Source organism: Zophobas morio, unplaced genomic scaffold, assembly GCF_036711695.1.
Source record: "Zophobas morio isolate AGI-343-1 ecotype UQ-CSIRO unplaced genomic scaffold, CSIRO_AGI_Zmor_V1 ptg000005l, whole genome shotgun sequence".
In the NCBI taxonomy this organism is placed as follows: domain Eukaryota; kingdom Metazoa; phylum Arthropoda; class Insecta; order Coleoptera; family Tenebrionidae; genus Zophobas; species Zophobas morio.
In genome coordinates this window covers 15,232,826-15,240,640 of record NW_026972110.1, presented here as the reverse complement: position 1 = coordinate 15,240,640, position 7,815 = coordinate 15,232,826, and positions in this window count along the sequence as shown.

Below are 7,815 nucleotides of genomic sequence, written 5' to 3'. Positions count from 1 at the left end.
GCGGTGTATCCCATCTTTCGTGAAAAAACAAAGACAACTCCATACTTTATGTACATAAGAGAGCGACGTTTCTTACAGACTAATTTCGCCGATTTTTACTACATTTTTACTAGTCGTCGCTTGGTTGCGTTCGCAGTGAGGGCTGTGAGCTGTTATAAGAGTTCTTGCATTTTATGTTCAACGGAACAGTGAAGAAAATAGTTATCACGTCTGACGCGTATTCGCCTAATGGACAACGACGGAAATCGCTTGAAATAACGTCAAACGTTCTGAAACGAAAAATGTGCCGAAGTGTTCTTTATGGCATTACATTTAACGGAAAATAAAAAATGTAATTACTTTTGTCGGGTTTGAGAGGATTGCTATCAGTAAGTATGCAATAGTAAGACTTCAGACTTTTCTCGCAATCTTTGATCTTTTTATTACAAGATAGTGTCTAGTCAGATTGTTAGAGAAATCCTGATTGAAGTCCGCGTGAAGGTCTGCAAATCAACTATTATTCAGTTGGCTTAACTTCAAATACCGTTGTGTTTAACAAAGGAATATAATAAAATTTTTATGACAGTTATATCGTCTTAAACATTTTAGAGATCTAATGATATTAAAAAAAAAATGTTTTGCTATTGTTAAAAAACTGAAATCTTAAACACAATAACCCTTTAAACAACCCTTATCTAATATATATTAAGTAACTCCAACTTATGTCTGTCCTTTTAATTTTACTTGTAATAGTTACTCTAAAAAATATACAGTATTGTATATTAGAAATGTTCAGAAATTCCGCAAGAACAATAAAAACGCATTCAAAGACCCATGCATTTTTGAATAATTGTCTTTGATAGAATATTTGTCATGTCAGGTTACCGTCAATTTGAAAGTTTGAGTTGAAACTGCAACGATCAAAGACAAACTTTCAAACATCCGTGGCTGCCTTTGATAGTATTTTTTACTGCTGTCTCAGTACCATTGTTAGTGTTATAAGGAACTTATCAAAATTATTATACTGGTTAATTTGAGTTGAAAATGCCATGATCAAAGGCATACTTCAAAAATCCGTTGCTGTCTTTGTCTCTGTTTGGTCGTGTTTTCATTGCTTTCTCTATTTCCTTTATGGTAAAAATATTTCAATACTCTTATATGTATGTCGTCTTATATTACAGTGTGGTTATGATGCGCGTTATAAGCCAACTTTTGCGCTTATTTAGGACATTTTTACAGCCTAATAATCAGACTTCGGCATTGGGGAAGTAATGATCATTGCCGTCCGATCGCCAGCACTATTGCAATAGTGGCCTACAACTTCGGGAATTCTTAATAACAATTACTACTTTTTCTCAGTTTGCTTTAAAAACTGAAAATGACTGTTCAACATCATAATTTTCGTGATGATCTTGATTAGATAAATCCTGATTTGGATGAAACGCCACTGAGGTTGAGACGTGGTTGAGACTGCACAGTCGGCCAGCCAAATTATCTCCTGACATCGCGCCATCGTTTTTAATATTTGTCTGGTTGATTTTCCATCACTTCGGCTGTGCCTAACTCTGCTAATAATAAAATCGATATTATCTGTTATAGTAAAAAGATAATCTTAAAAAGTGTGTAACATTTCACAATTCTTAGATACGAAGATACAGGTTTTGTATTTCCATCCCCTTATCTCTGGTGGCAAATAATCTCCGAAATTACAAAATCGAGTATGTACTTTAAAACTCTAATCTAGTTTTAAAATTATCATGAAACGAGTAAAATGGTATTTTTTTTTTGTATATTCATCCCATCGATAATGGTGAGATGTTTAAAAATTTTCCTAAATAAAAATAATTTCAAGTATGAGCGGGATATATACAGGGTGAGTCACTAAGCGAGCGTTCTTCGATATGTCAACAATTATTAAAATTAGAAAAAAAAAACACAGACTGAAGTTGCGTTAATGTTATTATCAACTGTACAGACTTTACAATCATTGTTTAGATTCACAAAAAAAAATCATTATAGGGTTATTTTTAAAATTTGTATTACTATATTTTGTATAGAGATAAACCAAAATGTGTTTTGCTGTGGGGTACATAAAATTGTGTCTTAATATACAGAGTGCTTACAAAAAAATCAAAGTTCTTTCAATACGCGCCTTTTTATTACTGTATCTTACCCTGCCTTTTTTGTTCTCGTATCGAAAGATGTTTTTATGTATATAAACACTTTGTGTATGAATATCAAATTAAACTGATGTCGAATAAAACGCGTAACAGTTTATCTCTCAAAAAAATGTTGCTACATAAGTATTAAAATAAACCTATCGTGTTTCTTTGTGAACCCTAAAAAAATCATAAAAATTGAAATAACGTGGCAACATCGCTTCGAAATTTCAGAAACCTTAAATACGTATTAAATTTCAAAGCGATTGGTTGCTAAAAGAAACTGTGAAATATTCTATAACTTTGTTTTGAAAATTTTAAAATTTTTTCAAAAACAAAACACCAGAGAGTTCCAAGGTTGAAAAAATTGAGAAATCGAAAACTTGCAAAATGCAGAAATCTAAAAATCGAAGAGTCGAAAAATTTTCAAAAATCAAAAACCAAGATGGCAAAATAAAAAAATCGAAAAATTGAGAAACAGAAATATTGAAGAACTGAGAAATCGAGAAATCTAAAATTTAAAACATTGAAAAATTTAAATATCGAAAAATTGTAAAATCGAGAAATCCAAACATGAAAAAATCAAAAAATAAAAATTTGAAAATCTAAAATTTCAAAATCGAGAAACTGAACAACCGGACAATTGAAAAATCGAAACATCGAAAAATTTGAAAATCGAAAAATTAAAAAAAACTGAAATATAGAAGAAGTGAAAACTCGCGAAATCGAAAAACCTAAAATTTTAAAAACTGAACAGTTGAAATACCGAAAAGTTGAAAATGAAAGATCGAAGAGTAAAACGGTCGAAAAATTTAAAAATTTAAAGTTTAAATAACGAAAAAGTGAAAATACTAAAAAATCCCAAAACTCAAATACATATCAAAAATTTGAAAAATAGCAGAAAAATTGCAGAATCGAAAAATGGAAAAATTACAAATTTGAACAAAATTTACAAAAATTGGGGAATTTAAAAACTGAAAAATTGAGAAATCGAAAAGTCAAAAAAGCAAAGTCGAAAAATCGCAAACTTAAAAAATCGAAAAATTGAAAAATCAAGAACCTAAAAAATCGAATATTTGAAGAACTGAAGAACTGAAAATTCAGAAACGTCAAAATCTGAAAAATTAAAAAATATTGAAGAACTGAAAAATCGAAAAACCGAAAAATCTAAAATTTAAAACATTGAAAAATTAAAATATCGTAAAATTGAAAAATGGAGATATGTAAACATCAAAAACTCAAAACAAAAATAGAAAATCTAAAATTTATAAATCGAAAAACTGAAAAATCGACAAATCCAGAAATCGAAACTCGAAAATTAAAAAAAATGGAAAAGTGAAAAATCGGATAATTCAAAAATCCAAACATTGAAAAATCTCGATAAATCGAGATCTCAAAAATTTTAAAAATTGAAAACTTAAAAATTCGAAAAATTGAAAAATTAAAACATAAAAGAACTGAAAACTCAAGAAATCGAAAAATCTAGAATTTTAAAAATGAAAAATAAAAATATCGCAAAGTTGAAAAATTGAGAAATTGAAATATAAAAATGTCGAAGTATTGAAAAATCTAAAGTTTAAAAAACGAAAAACTAAAAATCCAAAAAATATAAATCTAAAAATCCGGAAGTCGAAAAATCGAAAAGTCGAAGGAACGAAATATTGAAAAATCCTAAAACTGTAAGAAATATCCAAAAATTGAAAAATGAAAACATTGGAAAATTAAGAAATCGGAAAACCAAAAAAGCAAAGTCGAAAATTCGAAGAATTGAAGAACTGAAAAATCGAAACTTGGAGAAGTTGAGAAGTGGGAAAATCAAAAATAGATTAATTGAGAAATCGGAAAACTGTAAATTTAGCAACGTCAAAATGTAAAAAATTGAAAAATCGAGAAATCCAAACATCAAAAAATGAAAAAATAAAAATTCGAAAATTTAAAATTTAAAAATCGAAAAACTGAAAAATGGACATATCGAGAAATCGAACCTCCAAAATTTAAAAAACTGAAAAGTCGAAACATCGAAAAATTATAAAATCGAAAAACTGAAAAGCCCAAAACTAAAAAATCGAAAAACCGAGAAATCTAAAAATGGAAACATCGAAAAATTCAAAAACTAAGACATCGACAAATCGATAAATCAGAAGAAAAGCTAAAAATTTAAAAATTGATGAATCGAGAAATTGAACAATCGAAATATTCGAAACATCTGAATTCGATAAATCGAGAAATCAAAAAATTGAAAAATCGAAAATTTAAAAATTCGGAAAATTGAAAAATTGAAATATACATAGAAGAACTGAAAACTCGAGAAATCGAAAAACCTAGAATATTCAAAACTGGGTAATTAAAACATCGAAAAGTTGAAAAATTGAGAAATCGAACCATAAAACAGTCGAAAAATTGAAAAAACCAAAGTTTAACGAAAAACTGAAAATCTTAAAAAGTAAAAAATTGAGAAATAAAAAAATCCAGGAGTCCAAAAATCGAAAAGTCGAAAAATCGAAAAATTCAAAAATTCCAAAACTGGAAGAAATATCCAAAAAATTGAGAAATTAAATAATTGGAAAATTTAGAAATCGAAAAATTAAAAAAGCAAAGTCGAAAAATCGTAAGCTTAAAAAATCGAAAAATTGAAAAATCAAAAACGTGAAGAACTGAAGAAGGAAAAAAGCGGGACTTTGGAAAAAAAGATTAAAAATATAAAAATTGAAAAAGTCCAAAATTGAAATATTGAAAAATTGAAACATCTAAAGTTGAAAAATCGAGAAATCGAAAAGCCGAAAAATCTCAATATAGTATTTATAAACCACAAGTTCAGGACTATAAATTAGAAAATGCATAGATGTATAGAAATGGAAAAAAAATGCCAAGAGTGCTCTATTTTACTTTATTTTACTATAAAATCATTTTTATAATTTTGCAATTCCAAAAGTTTAAAACAAAAATTCATTTATATTTTTCATAAATAACGATATTTAAAAAAAAACAAAAATATTGTAACTTTGAATCTTTCAAAAGTTAAAAGTTTCGTGAACTCTTCAGAAACAACAGTGTAGAGACATTTAACAAGTTACTTGAGCATGGTTTCTTAATTTATACTTAAAATAAAAAAAATTGGTTTATGGTATTGTATTGAATTTTTAATGTACAACATTCACTCAATGTAGTAAAAAATAATAATTTTTTGAAAATTTTCATTAATGCATTGTTCTTCAAAATTTCAGTATAAGTGTTTCAGAACCAAGGAATCATTTAGATGTTTCCTAAACGATGCTTTTTAAAAACGTTCAAAAAACATTCGTTTAAAAATTTGGAATCAGCGCGCAGTAAAATCTTAATAGATAAAAATTATTAATGCAACTGAAAAATTCGTCCTGTATTTTTTTTACTTGTTAAAATAAAGAAGTTTCTAGTACCTACATAAATTTTTGTAATTATGACAAAATCTCTGTATTTTAAAATGAAAATGTGTTTAGGTTATTACTAGCAAAGCACAATTTTTTTTTTCTGAAATTCAGTAGAGCCTATTTTAAACTTCAAACAGTACTCCATATAACAATAACAGCACATAAATAAAAAATACGAAAAACCTTCCTCATAGATTCATCAAAAATTTTGCACGTTTCAGCTAAGACTTATTCGGCAAACTTTTGAGATGACGGTATCATTTTTTTGGGGGGATAAACAGATAAATTTTGATCAACGATTTACCATGCTTACGATTACCTTAAAACTTTTCAAAAATTTTAAACCTTTGGGTTTTGCAGTTTCAAAGTTAAATTACTGTGAAATGTTGTACAATTTAAATTTTTTCCAAAAAGTGTGTATGTCTGTACTTAGATAGTCATTAAGGATCACTTTTGGTAAACTTCACTGTTACTGTTAATTTTCTAACCTCTTTTAGTCTTTTCTGTTTTTCTGTGCCAATAAAAAACCATAAACAACTAATTCTGAAATTTTCTAAATATTTCGAAACATTGTATACATGTTTGAAGTCAATTTTGATATTTTATGTTTGCTAGTATTCACCCTAATTCGAAGTATATTCATTAACTGTACACAAACTGAAGTATTTAGCATCATTTCTCGTGTACAATATTACTTTTGACATAAAATCATTATATTTTTGCATAATCTCCATATTCTCCATTATGTTGTCTTAAAATTCAAAACAACACTTGTAAGATTTGTATAACTTGTTGAAACAAACGTCAATTCGAATACACAACGCCGTCACATTAATTTCCTAATCAGGAAACACTACCAGAAAACAAAAAATTCTTTTAGTTATGCACCGTTCCAGAAAACGGGTCAACGTTCTGCAGTTCCTTCCTGAATCCTGATTGATTAAAAAGACAACCCCAATCCAGCCCACGCACCTGCAAATTTTAACTTTGTGTTGTTTTTCCTCCCCAAATACCTCAATTAAGCAGCGATTATGTTGATACAAAGAGTAACCCACTGATTGAGTGAAAAAATGCACCGGAACCCAAAATAAACACAGCTTTCTTTCCGCAGGATGCTTTTAAAAATAACTGCAGACCTATCTTAATGTTATTAAGTGTTGCCAGTCTGCTTAAAATTACTTGAGCATTTTCAACACGCTTCGATGAACTGCATCAATAACAATTCGATCCAAATTGCACTGTCGAATTTTCAGTATTCCTAGTTTTATGTTTCGGCTTTTATTTTTTCCGCTTAATCACGTGCGACGTATTTATATATTTTTGAATGTTTTTGTCTGGAGCCCCGAAGTAAATAAACTGCCACGTTACGAATAAAATTTTCAACAGGTCGAAATGACGTATGATAAATTATTGTACAGGTTTTTATATTTAATTGAGACGCATGCGGACTTTCGGCGCCAAATAAAATAATCAAAGTGACACTTTGCTGAAATCTCTACCGGATATGGGCATGAGTGTTGAATTACGACACTGGACTCGATTTGTTGTAGTCGCAATTATTTACTCGAAAAAAATTTTGGCAGATGGAAAAAGTGTTAATTTCCAGAGTGAAAGAAACATGGTCTTGACCTGGTATTGCAAGAATTTTCGATTTATAAACAATAATTGTTGTAATGTGGAAGTCTGATTTCCAGAGATAAACAGATTTTGACGGACAGATGTGTTTTCTTTAAAATGAAAATATCATAATTTCGGATGAGTCATTCTGCTACGAAAAATTATTTCTATAATAAAAGCATTATGAAATACGTCGGTACATAAAATTGTGGTAATGAATGAACTCGCTTTCGCTCTTAAAAAATGCTTGATTGTAGAGAATACGCAGCTTACTTTCATCAAAGCATTTGTTCCACAAAATTTCATTCAGACTTCGATTAGAATTAGACTGACCTAAAAACACAGCGCCTGTTAAATTATTATCTAAATAATTATTAAATTATTATCTAAATAATTACCGGAATATTTATAGGTGCCTTAGCGAGTTGAACAAAACTAAAAGAAGAACGGAAGTCACTCATTTTTCGAAATAGACAAAAATACAACTTTATTAATGAGAGAACAATTTATTTTCATTCTCCCTAGCCTTGGAGGAAAAATGCTTGGCATTTACAAAGTAAAGTAGTATAAATAGAGAGATAAATTATATTTTTTGAACAGGTATGAGTAAAATTTCAGTGAGGCTTCAGTTGTAGAAACGAATTTAAATCAGT